The sequence below is a fragment of the Balaenoptera physalus genome (genome assembly GCF_965194825.1).
Source record: "Balaenoptera physalus genome assembly, contig: HAP1_SCAFFOLD_525, whole genome shotgun sequence".
Lineage (NCBI taxonomy): Eukaryota > Metazoa > Chordata > Mammalia > Artiodactyla > Balaenopteridae > Balaenoptera > Balaenoptera physalus.
The window spans coordinates 145,707-164,066 of record NW_028126198.1 but is presented as its reverse complement, the minus strand read 5'-3'; the positions used below and the strand labels follow the sequence as shown (position 1 = coordinate 164,066).

Sequence of the window (18,360 nt, the reverse complement as noted above, 5' to 3'; positions counted from 1 at the left end):
TGGTGATCAGCAAGACTTTTGAGCCTAAAAGTATTGGGTTGGCCAAAAAGTTTGTTTGGTTAGTGAATATATTGTTCAATAAAATGCTTGGTGAAAATGAAAACTGTGTCTTTTATTTTTACTTAAAACCAAATGAACTTTTTGGCCAACCCAATAGTTTACATTTGGTTAGAATTCTGTGGGGAGGAACGTGGAAATACATAAATTTTCTGCGGTTGTGCCTGTATTTTTCTTTAATGAATGGTGGTGAGTACTGGATCACTGTGGTATTTTAGGATCCCATTGTTTAGATTTAAAAGACTACAAGACATGTCACCCAATCAGAATTATTTTAAGGGGCACGTGGGCCCAAGTGTGAAGACTGCTATCTTAAGGGTACTTTTAAGTATTTTTCTTCCGTGGATACTTAAATTGCATTTTTTCTCCCTTCAGCGAGAAAAGATTCCAGAGGAATACTTCGAGCATGATCCTGAACACAAATTCATTTACGGATTTGTTCATACTCTTTCTAGTGCCGCACAGCTAACTGCTGAAGGTGCAGTAGTAACTTTGGTAAGATATTTTTTCTTTCATAAAGCATCTGTAGAAATTTCTGTCTTGTACACATGGTATGGTCCTGTTTTTCCCAAATGAAAGTAGGTTCCTGAAACGATCATTAGAACTTTATTAAGAGAAACCTATCAAAAGAAAGTAAAGTATACACATTTGAGCTTTAATCATCATTATGATTTAAAACGTTGCCATTGCTTTTCTCATCACAAAACAATTGCTATTAAAGGCAGCAGGAGAGATTTCTGGTTTCTCCTTCCACACCTGAGGGGACACACGCACGCACAGTGCACACACGCACACACAGACGACGCGTGTGGTGGTGGTGGGGCGGGGCAATCACTGAGCGCTCTGGTCCACAGGCAGAAACAGGTTCCAGGCAGTTTGAAGCTGAGTCCCAGACTGCACTGCCTAGGCAGTTCTGATGTGTGTCCTGACTGAGAACTACTGCCCTCAGTTCTCTGTTCCTTGGATAATGGATAATGGTGTTAACCATCCCTGCTGTCCTCTTATTGCCTGCATGTGAAGTTGCCCAGGACTAGGGTGCCAGTAGGACTTCAGAAGGCTTTACTCTAGTTAGCCTGCTAAGCTACAGCTGTGTAAGGACCTTTTTGTCATCCATTCCTAATTCCTATGGTAAGATTTTATCATTTGAATAATAAATCATATTCAAGTGAGAGGTAGTTGGGATTGTTTTACTCCTCCCTATAGCAAACCTGTAGGGGGGAAAGTCAGCTGCGTGGTCTGCAGGGAAGGAATACTTAGGCCACTCACTGCCTGCTCCTATCAAGGCAGAATTTAGGACAGGAGGCTTGTCCTTTTGAAAAGAGACCCCTCAGTGGGTACTGGATCAGACACAGGCCTTTTCTTGGCGCTACAGGCCACTTGGAGTGCTTAGCACATGCTTGAGAGAGGCAGGAATGGTGCTTGCATATGGAGAGCTAGGAAATGCAGGAAGGAGAGTATTTGGGTTGGAAGAGGGGCATTTCTTTGTAGCCAAGTTAAGCTTGATGTACCTGCGAGACAGCAGAATGGCAGTGTCTAGTAATCATTTGAATATATGGGATTGGAGCATGAATCTGAGCTAGAGGGAGGGAATTAAGTGTAGCTGTTCAAATGCAGAGAAAGTATGTAAAATAAAAAGTGGGTAGAAGATAGATCCTACTAGGGACTGTCAGCACTTAAGGGACAGATCCCCAGAGGAGTGGCTACAGTGGTAGGAAACCCAGCAGAGAACCCTAAGAGACACCAGGAGAGGTTCAAGAAGGAGAGTATGGTCCAAACGCTAAATGCTACCAAGAAGTTGCTCATGTCATAAATACCATGTCACTGAATACCTACTCTGTGTCACTTTTCTACATGTGGGGGGTGGAGGAGAGAACAAGTTGGATAAATAAAGTTCTCGCCTTTATGGAGCAAGTGTGGAAGACGTAAATTTTTTTTTTTTTTTTTTTTATCGGAGTACAGTTGATTTACAGTGTTGTGTTAGTTTCAGGTGTATAGCAAAGTATAAGTGTTTTTTTTTAATGAGTGTTTTTTAAAAGATGACTATTTCAAGTGGTGGTAAAAACCATGAAGAGAAAGCAAGGTAAAGGGATAAAGTGATTAGAGGGGCTTACTAGAAAGCTCAGGAAGAGCCTCTTTAAAGAGGTAATGTTTGAACCCAGGACCTGGCTGAACTGAGGAAGATCAGGTACGCTGGCATTACGGGCAGAGGGGACAAGTGCAAGGCTCTGAGACAGGAACTTGTTCTGTGTGTTCAAGGAAAAGCAAGGTGGCCATTGTGATCCGAGCGGGGAATGAGGGAAAGAGCATAGGTGATGAGGTCACGGAAGGACAAGGCCGTACCGCACAGGGCCTCGTAACTTGCAGGCCACGGGAAGAAGGTATTTGTTTGATGGGAAGCCTCTGGCAGATCTGGAGCAGGCGCATAAAGTACTCTTAATTGAAGAGGCTCTCCTGGCTGCTTTGGGGAGAACAGACTGTAGTCTGTTGGGAGGCAGAGAAGTTAGGCAGTGGCAGCGATACAAGTCAGAAGTGACAGACAGAAAAGCGGTCAGGGTACCAGTGAAGGTAGAGATAACAAGAAGTCCTAACAGATTGGAGCAGGATACACTCAAGTGCAGGTTTTTGGTCTCAGCGACTGGGCGTGTGGCAGTGCTCTTTCATTTATGAGGGAAGGCCTGGGGAGTGGAGCTCTGGGACGAAGAGCTCTGGGTTGTTTGTGTGAAGGCACCGGTGACCACGGCAAGAGTAGTCTCTGTAGAGTGGTAGCAGCAGGAGGCTGACTGAAGTGGGTTAAGGAGAGGATGGGAGATGAGGAGCTGGCCTCAGGCCTGAGGACGCCGTCTAGGGGCAGTGGGGGACAGGCTGGGGACATGGAAGCATTCACACTGGAGGAAGCCTCTGACAGGGAGAAGTTGTTCAAAAGGAGACTAACTGTGGGCACAGTGCTCTGCAGAAGTGAGGTGGGATCAACTTCATTCATAGGAGAGTTAGCTTCAGTGAAAAGAAAGAAATCTCGCTTCCTCCGAGACAGGAGGGCAAGTGGGATAAATGAATATCAGCACGTGTACCAAGTTTGCCAGTACAAAGGTGAGAGGAAGTTGAGAGATTGCCAGTGTCGTTTCAGTGCCTCTGATGAGTCCCATAAAGTAGAGAGTTGAACCTTGCGGGGAGAGTCGTTCTTAGGGTACTAGAGAGTGCTGAGTTCTTTGGGGAATGGGAGCCGAATTTCACTAAGAACATATAATCTCAATACCCGTGTTTGAAAACACAGTAGAGTTTGGAGGGCATGGGCGAATCTGAGCTGTCAATCTGATAACCCTTCAGAGAGTAAACAGACTCTTTCAAACTGGACATTTTTCTTTTTGTCAAATGGCATATACACTCTTCTACAGAGGTAACAACAAATCACAGCTTACCTCTCTAATCTTTGCTCAGCTGTTAACTCCATCCAGTTCTTTGTAGGGTAGACATTTGATACATGTAAAAGAAACCGTGAAATCATCTCACAAACCGGCAGGTTTAGAGGAGCCCCAGGGATACAGACACAGGCAGGTCTTCCCACCTTAAAACCAAAAGAATTGACTAAGCTGCAGATTATGTAAGACAGAAATGAATAATGAAATGATAATGGAGATGTGAAAAATTGGGGCTATGAAAAGGACTACCCTTTGTATGCATGTGTGTTCCTTCAAAAGGCACTAAAATATGGGAATACTTGACAGTTGTAAAGCCCCTTTGTACTGCCTGTCCTGCTGTGCCACGCAGCAGCCACTGGGAGGCTCTCTTGACCACCAGTTTTTATCTTCAAGTTCATGCCACAAAAGGACTGGTGACTGACTCTGAAGAGAAGGTAAAGATGTGCTCAGTCTTACCAGAATTTTACACACTCAAGCGTTATGTAAAATCGCCATGCAACCACCACCAGTCTTGTAGTTAACATTGCACGTGATAGGCACTCAAGCATTTACTGAACAGTTGAAGTCGACACTGGGCTGTATGTGCTGCCCTTGACAAGTGGGAAGGTAATAATACAATGCGTGTCTTTAGAATGCCCTTTGCTGAGATGTCCTTTCATTCCTGTGACCAAAATTGGGTTGGAAATTCACACGGGCAGAGTAGAAATATCAGACTCACAGAAATATCTGACTTACAACTGTGACCTGGCCTCTGGCCTTGGCTTGGCTGAGCAAAGTCTTTGTAGAACCTAGGAATAAAAGGGGTGTCAAAAAGAGATGAAATCTGTCATTCCTAACAATTCTTATCACAGCACTTAAACTGAACGAAAATCAAAGATCAGTGCTCTACTTTTGCAGGTTTACTTAGAAAGGCTTTTAACTTATGCTGAGATCGACATTTGCCCCACTAACTGGAAAAGAATTGTTTTGGGAGCCATTCTTCTTGCCTCCGAGTTTTGGGACGATCGGGCTGTATGGAATGTGGACGACTGCCAGATCCTCAAGGACGTTACAGTTGAGGACATGTGAGTTTGTAAGGTTACCGTGAACTTTCTAACCATTTTCCAATACCTCATTTGCTCTCATAAAGTTTACATTTTTACGAAATGTTACATTTTAAGAAAGGTTACCTTGTGCAGAGAGCTGAAATAGACATAAAATTACAGCCTTCTTTCTATCTAGCTGTAGTATAACAATTTGTATTTCCCCTCATTCATTGGTAGGTCTTGATGTGTTATTGTTGTAATATTCTGCTTGAGAAATTGAAATTATTTTTCTGGTGGTTTTTGCCAAACATTTTACAAGCTCACTACCAGAGCAACATGGTACAGTAAGTAACTTGACAGCTTTCTTAAAGCTGTCTACCAGGTCCAGTCCATTTTTAAGGGGCACATGCCTGGTCTTTGAAGCAAGTGGCCACTGTTAAGGTCTTAGGGCCTCTAGACTACTGACAGGTTATAATTTCAACCTGAGTCACACATTGTGTATTTGCTTTTGCTGGTCTTTTTCTCCTTTTTATCTGAGGTTCTGTTGTTACAGAAACTATGATGTACAGGTAGCCACATATAAAGGTTTCAGATCCCTGTGTTCCTGTCTCCTCCCCTAAAGTCTGCTGAGCTAGGAAACACCTACCTCTCAGGTCGTCCGGGAAGCATCCCTGGGGCCTCACCCAGGGCACTCAGCAAACACAGCGGCACTTTGTGGGGCCTTGAGTTAACTAGGCAGGTTCTCCTCACAGATGGCACGCTCACATTGGCATGAAACGCCAGGCTTCCAATCTGGCTCTGGTGAAGGGCCCCAAGGGTGGGAAGCAGGATGAGCCAGAGAGGTAATTCCAGCAGACTCTCGAAGTGCCCGCTTGACAGTGAACCTGTCTTTGTGGGTGGCATTCAGGAAAATGTGAAAGGACACCTCTTGATTATATTGGACAGCAGCGGCCGATCAAGATGGCAGGCAGGGGCAAGAGTTTGTTTTTGTTACCTTTGCCCCTTACCCTAGATAATTCACAATTACCAAAGTGCATATTTACAGCTGAAGCGAGGAAAGCTGTGACTAAGAGAAGGGACCAGTGACTGTCAGTAGCTGTCAAAGTGGCTTTTGGTGAAAATGCCCACTTTGGTGATCATGTAAACCAGGTGGTCGTGGTGATATTGCTGGTAGCAATCTTAGCAAACAGTGGAACAGCAGATAATGAATTTGAAATGAATAGAAGTACTTTTGGAAGTTGCAGAAACTAAAGTGACGTTGACCAACACTATCATCAGTCTTTGAACTGGTCCCTTGAAGGAAGGAAAATTTGTAATCGTGAACACCATCCCTGCCATGATGGCAGCTGAAATTTTCTCAGAATCTGCAGCTGAGCTGACTGGGGCTCTGGTTCCAGGTACAACATCCGAGAACATGCAGGGAAACGTGTGGGTGTTCATAGACATTGAGCCCAGGAGCATTGGCGGCACTGTCCAGCTATGAAGAAACTAATTCTAAACAACGCTTTTCTGTGTAGAACGGAGAATCACCAGGAGTTATGTTTATAATAGGCTGCTTTTGTTTATGATCTTTGGGAGTTGGAAAGCATTACAACAAAGTGTTTAATACACATTTGTTTCATCCCTCTGCTGTTGACTACTATTTGTAATGGTCTCATTTTGAGTCTGAATTGAAAAATTGCTGTCTATCAGCTTTTCCTTAAAACTTTCTAACATCTCTGTGTCTTGTTAAATATATATTTCCCTTCAAAAGAGTAAGTTAAACTGAGCAGCTGCTGTTCAGACAGTTTGCTGCGCCTGTAAGTGGTAGGCTCTTCAGCCACCTAGCCATTTACAAACAGCAAAAAACACAGAAGATGCATATTCTGTAGGCATAATGCTTTTCTTCAGTGATTAAAGCTCTATTAATAGACATGTTAATCCTATGAAGTACTGTATTTCCACACAATTAAAATGTATTAGTGGAGAAAATATAAAAGGGATAGTGAAGTGCATTTATTCCTGTAGTAAATTAAGTCCTGATTAGCTGATTATCAAAACATTATCTGATTTACATTTCTATAGACTTCTGGCCGTATGAACAGGAAATTAATTTTGGAAGTAGGTTCAGTTAGGTTTAAAGTTCAACAAATGAGAAACCTCATTTCTGCTCATACTCTGCTCTCCATACAGGAGAACATGGAGCATTTGTTGATTTATCCAATGGATAAAATATTAACACTTGAAAACCAAGAAACCAAATGTATTGTAAAATAAGCCACTTGCATGTTTGTTTGGGTATTTATCATTTTTATCTAATCAACTCTCTAAAGTGATTGCTGTGAAAAGTGGTAAGATTTACTCTAACTTTATATTTATTTACTTAAACATTTGGCAAGCAAATGGCTGGATATGGTCATATAGCAGAAGCCTGCTCCCAGCACTCTACTTTCCCACTTCATTGAATTCGCCCTCTGTGGGCGTGTGCAGTCTGTCCTGGCAAGGGGCGGTAGGTCTGAACATTCTGGGCTGCTCTCCTAACACCGGGGGCAACAACTGCTCTATCAGAGGTCGTATCGTAAAGTGGGTTTAGTCTAGCTGAGACATAATCTTACTGCCTTCCTAAGCTTAAAAAGTGCATCCTGTCCTGTCATGGTGACGACAACTCACCCTAGTAAGGTTTTAAGGTGAACAGAAACTTGCATTATGCCCTTTGACACAGCCCCATGCACGGGGTGGGGGTGGGGGTGGGGGGATTCCCTTTCCCATCGAATGTAGCTTATTTATTTATTTACTTGAGATGAATCCTTGTTGCCTCAAGAGTTTTCCCCCCTCAGAGATAATAGCAGTGGCTCTCGATGGATCCATTTGTTGCCGTGGTGATGTGCCCACTCCTTTTGTTGGCTCGTCTCTACTTCAGTAAGCCCCTTCCTGTCATCAGCCCGGTGAAAATGTCTGCAAGTTCTTCAGAGCTAATAAACAGCATACATCATTCCTTTCAACTGATCACTAGAGCGGGGCCTCGTGAGTGAGTGTGGAGCATGAATCGTACAGCTGCACTAATGGAACTCTGAAGAATGAGCCCCTGAGTCAGCAGCATGAGTGCATAAGAGGGCCATGACCTCTTCCCCCTTGTCCCAGACTCAAAGTGCTGGGACGCAGAAAGGACCACAAATAGCTGTACCTTGTTTGCACATTAGGGTATTAATCCAGCTGGGTAGCCATTATTGGTTTCAAAACAGTATTTAGAGCCATCCTAGTAGCTCAGAATGGTATTTTTGAAGATAGCCCAGTTGACTAAAATTGTCCTGTGTTGGTTTTGTCTTCTCCTCCTCCCCCAGGAATGAGATGGAAAGGCACTTCGTGGAGCTACTTCAGTTTAATATTAATGTTCCTTTCAGTGTGTATGCCAAATACTACTTTGACCTTCGCTCCTTAGCAGATGACAACAACCTGAATGTTCTATTCACTCCTCTTAGCAAAGAAAGAGCACAGAACTTAGAGGTAAGGCTGTGAAATCACTAACTGGGGTTTTCTGTCAGCCACCGAAGCCACACCTGTAGCTAAATTATATTAAGCAGTGATTAGGAAAATGGAAAGCTGTTAACAGTTTGAAGAGCTTATTGACCCGTTGGCATCATATTTCCTGTGTCTTTTATGGTTTATACAGGGATCCCACATTATAAAAAAAAAAATTGTCTCTTCTGTAACCATAATTCAGAATACTTTCAATCATATTTAATCTGTTCTTAATGGTTTTCCATTTGAACCTCTACACTTACATATAACCGTACATGAATAATTTCTTAAAATTGTATCCCTAATCAGATGTACCTACAGAATCTACTTACCACTCTTAACTGTCTGTTTTTTTTTTAATAATTGATGTTTTGGACTATTTCTACTGTCTTGATATTTTTAATAAATAAATAAATGTATTTATTTATTTATGGCTGCATTGGGTCTTCGCTGCTGCACGCGGGCTTTCTCTAGCTGCGGCGGGCGGGGGCTGCTCTTCATTGCGGTGCGCAGGCTTCTCATTGCAGTGGCTGCCCTTGTTGCAGAGCACGGGCTCTAGAGCGCAGGGTCAGTAGTTGTGGCGCACGGGCTTAGTTGCTCCTCGGCATGTGGGATCTTCCCGGACCAGGGCCCAAATCCGTGTCCCCTGCATTGGCAGGCGGATTCTTAACCACTGCGCCAGCAGGGAATTCCCTCTTAACTGTTTTTTACTCAGCTTGCAGTTCGTGTGTGTGTGTGTGTGTGTGTATGTGTGTGTGTGTGTGTGTGTGTGTGTATCACAGTTCAGTCCCATGAGTTTATTAGACAAAGCATCCGTGGCTAACCTGAGAGACCTATACTTGGAAGGTATAATGTGGATTCAGATACTGGATGTAGAAAGTACATGAGTTTTTAATATAAATGGTAACGTACATGGAACAACGTAATACTTATGGCTTATGATTTTTGGTGGGTATACAGCAAAATTCACAACTGAAATGAACACATTTAAAATTGATACTTTCTGTGGTACCTTGGTGGTACTTTAGAATAAGATGTTTTTCTACCATAATTTATGTGCAAGTGAAATAGCACCTTTCAGCGCTTGTCATTAGACCTCTCCTACCTTCAGCACATACCTACCTGATTAAAATTTTCTTAGAGTATGTAATAACTAATGAAAACTGAAGAGAAGTTGAATAGCTGAGTAAACACTGATTTTGCCCAAGTGTATGTCCATTACGTTTAAGGATCACGTGTGTAGGTAACAGATGATATTGCTATTAGGAGCCTATCATTAGGAAGCCAATTTTTAAGTAACTCTAAGTTATTAGGGCAAGTTACCCCTTGCCCCAGCAATCTAATCATAGCCCTTAAAGGTTATTACCTTAGGGAACTGTCAGTTAGTGTAGATATCAGCTATCCAAAGTAGCAGTAACTATGAACTTATCTAAACGAATGGAGATGTGTGGCTTATCAATGATGCTTTTTTTGTTTTTTTAAGGTCCGAACATTTTTTTCCCCCCTAATTATACCTATGTTCTACCTGATTGACTTTCCTAGGCCATTTCCAGATTGTGTGACGACAAATACAAAGACGTGTGTAGAGCTGCTATGAGAAGGTCTTTCAGCGCTGATCATTTCATTGGTATTCGGCGCTCCAATGCCATCCTCCCTTAAGGGAGAAGTGAGGGGTTGTAACATCATAAACCCCTCGAAACAAAGACTGGAGAAATATCACCTCTCCTGCTCAGAAACCAGCAAAGTTAGTATTTTCACCTTAAAGAAAGACATTGAATTCAAGAGACTCATGGACAAGCGAAGATTATGCTCATAGGAAAGAACGGGACCTCGTCAATGTAACACGCTCTTCTGTCCTTTTTATTGTAAACAGAGTTACAAAAACCACTCCAAAGCTAAAAGCTCCCAATCCACGCACAGATATCTGCTCCCAATCCACGCACAGATATCTGATAGCTGTGAGCTATGTGACGTTTTTTAATTAATAGTTTAAATTTTTAGACTTTAAAGACACTAGCTATATAACTTCTATGTTTTTCTTACCTCACTGTCCCATACTGCTGCATATTCCTTTAGAATCAGTGCAGTATTACCATCAAAAAATGGGACTCCAAAAAAAAAAAAAAGTAAAAAAACAAAAAAAGAAAAAAAAACAAAAAAACAAAAAAAAAACAAAAAAGAAAAAAAAACAAAAAAAAACAAAAAAGAAAAAAAACACAAAAAAAAAAACAAAAAAAAAACATGGGACTCCTAACAACTCATAAAGCCAAACTTCGGAACAGACTGTTGTAGCATCGTTAGGTTTTGCAGGGTTCTTCCTCCCTACTATATCATTGAAGCTGCTAGTCATTATTGGCAATCAATTTAAACCAAAAAGCTGCTGAATAACACATGTCATCCAAATTCTTTGCAGGCAGTACTTATTAGCATATTAGCATGTTTGCGATCATAAACAGAGAAAGTAGGTTATTTCCTTCTATTGGGTCCGTGCTGCATTTCTTGTTAACTATAATGGTGCTTCTGATTTTGTGATGATTTTCCTCTTTGTTATGTACTTGTGTTAAAGGATATTTTCATAATTCCAGCCAACATGGTGGTCCAGTAATTAACAAGCCGGTGATGAAATAGAAGGTGTCCCAAAAGTCTTAGAACAATTTTAAGCTTTAATATAGTGTGCTTGGATACTCCAGAACAGTGTCGCAGAAGTATAAATGCTAGACTGGCAAAACATCACTTGAAACTTTAATCGAATTTCTTCTAAACTCATTTACTTTTGTACATTTTAAACATTAAGCTTTTATTTTTTTATTTTTTATTTTTTTAAATGAATTAATTTATTTAATGGCGTGTTGGGTCGTTTCTGTGTGAGGGCTTTCTCTAGTTGTGGCAAGCGGGGGCCACTCTTCATCGCGGTGCGCGGGCCTCTCACTGTCGCAGGCTCTCTTGTTGGGGACACAGGTTCGAGCCCTGGCTTGGGAAGGCCCGTGAGCCACAATTACTGAGCCTGCGCGTCTGGAGCCTGTGCTCCGCAACAAGAGAGGCCGCGATAATGAGAGGCCCGCGCACCGCGATGAAGAGTGGCCCCCGCTTGCCACAACTAGAGAAAGCCCTCGCACAGAAACGAAGACCCAACACAGCCATAAATAAATAAATACATAAATTTTAAAAAATAAAAAAATAAAACAATAAACGCTTAACGTTTAAAATTTACAAAACTAAATGAGTTTAGAAGAAATTCGATTAAACTTTCAAATGATGTTTCGTAAGTTTGTGGCATTTATACTTCTACAAGTATCAAAGCTTAAAATTGCACTAAGACTTGAGGGGATACCTCCCCTCCTCTTTTTAAAATAGTCCTTTGCAAGGCTGGGCTGCTTACCTGCTTGATCACCTAAGTTTCTTTTTTCTAGATTTGGTGAAGGAATTATGAACAACAGTGTTAATTCACATGTAATAAATTGAAAAGAACTGGACCCTAGTAGTAGTGACAGGAGAGTAAGTGATACGAAACAGCTTTTCTATCCTGTGTGTTAACCTGGCTGTAGGTGTCTCACTTCAAGTTCTATGTAAGAGGAAACATATAAACCTTAGGAACCCTTACCTCAGGCTTTAAAAGGCAGGGAGGTCCAGTAATCAGTCTTTTTGGAGATTGGTAACGATGTCACCTAAACTTGAAATATTAAAAAAAAAAAAAAAAAAAAGTGTTCTCAACTATGTGAAATCTTTCTCCTCCTACCTTCTCAAATGTAATCCTAGGAATTTTGCCTGTAAACAAAGCATTTCTGGGCCAGAAGTACTTTCTCTCTTTATAGCAAGGCTTCACATTATACTGAGTGCTGCAGGTTCCATCATTTTTAAGGGACAGAGACATAAATGATAAATTATGGTATATAAAATACTACAATCTACCACCTCAAAAAATATTGTTTATGGAGTTTGGAGCTTGGAAATTTAAGTACTGATTGCAGTTTTATTTTGAAAAGAATGCTACAACTTATGTGGTTTTTCTTCCTCATGTTTATATTAAAAGAAAAGCTAATAAACTCTGTTTTAATTAAAATATATGGCTACTGTGTTTGTAACACTTCTCACTGTTCACATAACATTACAACTCTGCCTAACTCAAATGTTTTCAGTCAGCTCTGATAGTCGGGCCTTAAAGCATTTTCCAACTAACCATTCATAAGTTGTTTTGACCCCTGCCTTTAGTTAAGATGTAGACATTTATTTCTTCAGCTTACGCTCTTTTCAACCTGAAGATAATCTAGTCCACTTAAAATCACTGGCTACAGTGCTCAGTGGCATAATGCATTAGATGGCATTTTTGAATTGTTTGTTATGGTGCCAAGATGGAAATGCACATTGAAAGATAAAAGTAGGTAAATCCACAGAGAAAGGAATTACAGGAATACTGTAGAATCAGAACTTGTTGTTTGAGGGTTTCAAGCAATTGAACAGGAAAGAAAATGGAAGAACAGGAAGCAGTAGAATTGTGGTTGCTGTTAAGAGGGTGACTTTTAAACAAGCCACGTAATTTGACTTTAACATGCTATTTCACTTAACATTCAGTTGGAAATATACCAGATCTCTCAAGTTTCTTTTAGACCCTAGCCACTGCACTTGAGCAATATTCCATCAGTCCTGATAGTATTGCCGTAGTATTTCCTCCACCTTAGTTACCTTCCTAAGGTCACATCTTTAACTTTGTTCTTGTTAAGTTGCTGATGAGGAGAAATGATCTGATTTAGTACAGAAGGGAAAAAAAATCGATCACAAGTCACTGTTTATATCAATAGTTTGCACCGCGTAGTAATATGCCAGTTACTAAGCAGAAATGCTGACATATCTCGAGTGGTCGAAGGTTTGAAAAAAAAAAAATTGGGGGTAGGAACATTGGGCATGACTGTAGCTTCAAGAACAAGTTGGTAGAATAAGGGGAATCGCTAAAAATTGCTTTTCCCCTTCAGCTTTAATTCTAGAGGCAATACAGCCATTTTAATAAATGGGAAATTGAGGCAACTTAAGGTAAAAATTTAAACATCACAAAGTAGGTTCTCCAACAAATATGGGGCATGGAAACTAGTTATTAATAGGGTGGCAACTATGGCATGTTTTTCCAGATTTTTATACCGAGGAAGGGTTTGTTCCCTAAAGTAGTAAGACTATAAAAGAATATCTGACTACCTGAACTCAAATTTTATTTTTTCGCTTTTTAAGAAAAATTATTTTTCTCTATTGGAATACTGACATCTGTGCAATTTTAACTCTGGTATACCGTGAACTGAACTTTATTCTTTACAAGGAAAAGACAAAAGTTTGAAATGTATGTTTGAACCAAATTAAATTGCCATTTTTGTATGTTAAATTCATGTGGTTGACCCTAAGACAACTTCTTAGGGCCCAGTGTTTCTGGTTAAGAGAAATTTTTTCCACCCTGTATCAGATTCCATCATGACCCTATGCTTTCACATTTACTCCTAATGTACCCTGTATGCCCATTCTTGAAATTCAACAGCACTAAATCCTAGTTTTACAACAGGTCAAATTTCATTTCTTAGTTTTCCCATTCTATAAAATATACCATTCCTTGATTTTTGAAAAATGCTGAAGCCAGTATTTACTGGAAAACAATTCACTCTGTATTCAGGTTATGCAATGTTTTTGGAAATGTTTACCTATAGCGTGTAGGTTAGCTAAAATCTTTCATCACCCAAGACTTCTCTCTAACCACATGTAAAATGACTACGACTGTTCCCTCACCCAGAAGCCGCATTCTTGAGTATAGAGCTATTTGGTAAAGCACTTGACAGCTGGTAGGGGCTCTCCCAGGGGTAAGTGCTAATTTCTATGCAGAATCTGTAGATTACACCCAGCATCTATCAAGTTAAGGATTAGATCACCTAAAATCTTAACTGTTAGCCACTCACCAGCCTGGCCAGCCTGACACCGTGCCAGCAAGAATACAAAAGATCTAGGAGCCCTTCAGAGACACCTGGTCCCTTGTACACAGGTGCAATCTGTTTGGCTTCTGAGGCAATTTCCACTAGTCCGTTTTAAATGGGTTTGGCAGATGAGATAACATGTACTTCATGTGAAAGAAATGTTATGAATACCAGTTTATGGTTTAGGATCGCTAACATGCAGAAAGAACCAGGAAAGTGAAGTAGTATAGAAATTAAGAGAAATCCAGAGTCAAATGAAAAGAGGTGAATGTTCTTTAAAGAAAAAAAAAAAAAAAAAAAAGGAACAGGTTAGGTGATTACTTAACTGCTGTGAGGGCAGCTAAATAATTTGAATGTGATTAGAGAAAGTCAGTGACAGCCTCAGAACCTAAGGTCCTCAAGAATATGTCGATCTCTACTTCAAGACCTCAAATTACTCTGCTAGCTTTTTCTTACAACATCTATTCCTTCATCTTACCGTTCTCAATTCTACTGACCTTTACTTCTAGCTCCCCAGATGGTGGCCCTTTATCTCCTCACTGTGGGAACCGACTCTTCCAAACGCAGGGCATCAGTGTTTTGTCCACCTCCCACTGCCCTCTCTCAACAAGGTCATCTCAGCTTCACCCTTTGACTCTCTGCTCGTGTCCAATGTGGCAGTGCTTGATGTTGGTTACTACTATGAGCCATTTCTAAAACACTATCACCAGGTTCCAGGAAATACAGGATTTCTATGGCTCACGGGCTAACTGGCCCCTTGTAATCCCCTTTAATCAACTACTTGAGCCCTCCTGTGTTCCCACAAAGTAGTTGTTCCCAATTTGCTGCACTCACTCCCCTGATCTGCCCACATCCCTAGATGTATCTCCTCAGGCTAGGCAGCAACCCCACCTTCCAAACTCCAAAACTCATTTCATCTGGCATTAGGAATAGATGCCTCACTTCTTAAGGTAACCCCTCTCATCTAAGGGAGAGGATTCCATCCCAACTCTTCAAATCAAATTTCTATATCCAACACCCCCACCACCAGGATGGTGGTGAGGATGGGGCAATTTGACCTTCCTCAGCCCTTGACATGTCCTAGCGTTTCTCAAGATGTGGTCTCCAGACCACCTGCCTCTCATGGGCTGAAAGTCCCTGTAAGAAATGAAGCTTCTCTAAATGCAACGCGGAATCCTAGAACAGATAAAGAACATCAGTGGAAAATCTGGTGAAATCCAAATGAAGTCTGGAGTTAACAGTAGTGCGTTAATGTTGACTTCTTAGTTTAACAAATGTGCTATGATAATATGTTAATATTAGGGCAAAACGGATATATCTTTGCAACTTGTCTGTAAACCTAAAATCATTCTAAAAGTTTACTAAAACAGAACAAAAAGACCTAATTCTTGGATCCCAAATTCATCTCAATTCCTGGAGCTGAAGCCTGGGAATCTACATTTCTAATAGGAAGCCCAAATGATTCTTATGCAGACACAAATTTGAAAACTAGTCTTTCAATTCCCTTTCCATTCCATGCCTGAATGGCTGCTTCCTCCTTGTTTTACTTACCTTAACCTGATTTCATCTTTTAGATCCTCTCAACCCTAAAATATAAGTACTATCATTATCCCCCTTTCACAGATGAGAAAGTATAAGATGCAGTACACAAACGAAGTACTAAGAGCTTAAGTAATTTGTTCAGGATCAACAGCCCATGAATGATGGAGCTGGGAGTTGAATCCCTAATCAGTCTAGCTCCCAAATCTATGCACAGAACCATTCTACTTCCTCTCATTCTGTTGCACGTAAGAGCTCTGTAACTAAATCACTAAAAGAAGCATTATTACCTATTTCTCCAACTTCCTAAGTCCAACAGTGCCCCCCTTTTCCACTGGGGGGAATGAACAATGAGAAAGCATTGGGAAGATGTGCCAACTAGAGACCTGGACGGGTAAGGCACAGTGGCTCTTGCACCAGGATCCAGCTCAACTGCTGTATTCTCTGTTCTCCCAAATGCCCTAACATGTACCAATCTAATAATGCTCATAGTACTCACTTTGATGCTAAATTAATTATCTCAGGTTTACTAAGCATCTGTCCAGATTGTCAGGGAAGTGCCAACTCTAAATCAATTGACAGTTGGCCCTCCGTATCCACAGGTTCTGCATCAGTGGATTCAACCAACCATGGACTGAAAATACTTAGGGAAAAAAATTTCAGAAAGTTACAGAAAGCAAAACTTGAATTTGCTGCACACCACCAACCATTTGCATTATATTTACAACTACTTACTTAGGATTTGTATTTGGTGTTATAAGTAATCTAGACATGACTTAAAGTATAAAGGAGGGTGCGGGGGAAGATGGGAGGATTGTGCGTAGGTTATATGTAAATACTGCACCGTTTTCTATAAGGGACTTGAGCATCCATGGATTTTGGTATGGGGTGGCACGGGGGGGAGGGAGACTACTGGAACCAATGACCCACAAATACAGAGGGAGAACCATATATCCTCTTATCTTAGCTGGGTTCCCTGACTTGTATTTAGACCTTAATACAAAGTTGTGGATCTAACTGCTGAATGATGAAGTTTTGGGAGTTTCTGACTGCAAACCAGACACACACAACAACAGCAGCACTTCTATCCAAATTGCTTCAGTACAGAGTATAGATGGAGGGTTGATAAAATAGAACACAATCTCAGGTAATGTCTCTGTTCTTATGTGTATTTTCCTTCATTTCTTCAAGTGAATCATGAAACAATCACAGGATCAGCAGGAGAAACCTATGAAGTATATTCATTCAGGTAAAACATGTTTTCATTAGTTCTCCTTCTGGTGATTGGAATTTCTTTGATTTTATTATCAATAAAAACGTTGCCACTTATATTCAAAGTACATCCGAGAAATCTGATCATGAAGTTAGAATGCACATACCTCCTTCAGATACTCTTAGAAAACAGTGTCTCTCCATGAAAGCATGAGAAAACTACTTGTACAGCATCTTATTTGCTTTACCATTGCTTTAATGCACTTTAAAATTTAGCTACATTAATTGGGAACAAAGAAACAAAAATAGACATTTCTTTGTTTTTCATAAATAACTACTCTCCATATTTGATAAAAATCTCAAAGCATTATTTTAACTTCCCACAAGTATAATACATACAATTTTTTTTTTCTGAAATAATAAGGTCAGCAAATTAAGTATCTTGGCACTAATATAACCACATACAACTGCTATTCTACTGACTTCCAGGAACAAAACAAAAACAGAAAACTTCTTATCAAGATGCTCTGGGTTTCCTTTTGCTAGTGTTAGGGATCCGGAATTATAATCATCTGCCAGTAATAATTTTATAGATTCTAGTTGATTGTCTACAAATAAAATATCGCTGGCTCTGCTTTGTGAGTTCTGGATTTGACATGACACTAACAATACCGCATGGGACAGGCACTATACACACATGGAAATCAGGAAAAGTACTGAATGCCCTGGACTCGAACTACTGACTCAGTATGTGCCTCACTTGGCTCAGTAATAAATTCACCTGCACCAAACCCGTATCAAAAGTCACTAAATCTCTCATATATATAATATATATTATTTATATACACACCCACAACACATACACACTATACATACAGTTTGTAACAACATGAAGTAATATTGTCTTCAAATGATGTACCACAGACTGAAATAAATCCTGTAATTGTCATCAAGCTGCTAGAAGCTTTTGAGAGTTCTGAGCCAGGTTACTTAGTTACTTTCATCCTGCCTACCCTTCATTCACCCTGCTTTAATGTCTTGGTAGCTTTTTCTTTCAAAACCACCCTCCTCGACCCAGGCGTATTTCTTTCCCAGGATCCCTTGATCGGACTTTGGAGGCAAGAGAGGGCATGCAGGGGGAGCAGGAAATCCTCAGCCACTGTACCTCACACCTGCCTAGATTTGTGATGTTCTCTGTCCTGTTGGCCACATTCGGTGTTAGAAAGCAGTTATTCAAGGCTTTGTCCCTCCTACCCCCCTTGGTCTTTCTGTAGAGCACAAAAGTGAAAGAAGCCTCTTTAGCAGGGGTAGCAGTTCATTAAAATATACAACTACATTTCCTAGCTCTGGGGTTCCCATTCTGTACTTGAGACTGCAGGTCGCGGATGCTGTTATTAAGGTGCGGTGTGGGCTCCATGAGGTTTTCTCCTGGCAGCCGGTGTCGGGATTAGTGCAGCCCTAGCCCAGGAGGAAACGGCCTAATGAATACCAACTTGGAAACAGTGGTGTCAGCACGTTATTTAAGCTTGTACATTGCTCACAATTACACACAATACACACACAGGCTTATCACTGGAAATGACTACGAGAAAACATGACAAAGGTTTGCAAGGATAAACCAATAAGGCACCAAGAATACTTATTTTCAGCCAATTTAGACAACTTCAAAGT

At 40.7% G+C, this 18,360-nt stretch overlaps 1 pseudogene across 1 annotated transcript in view; it reads left to right on the top strand.

Annotated features, from left to right (window-relative positions):
• Window positions 1-17,918, top strand: part of LOC309653519 (cyclin-Y-like protein 1) — a 41,815-nt pseudogene extending 23,897 nt beyond the window's left edge. The window contains exons 7-11 of the transcript in view: window positions 433-552; window positions 4,371-4,537; window positions 7,819-7,981; window positions 16,669-16,726; window positions 17,768-17,918. The product of the transcript in view is annotated as a cyclin-Y-like protein 1 (transcript). The remainder of the gene's footprint in view (window positions 1-432; window positions 553-4,370; window positions 4,538-7,818; window positions 7,982-16,668; window positions 16,727-17,767) is intronic.
• Window positions 17,919-18,360: the final 442 nt, after the last annotated feature.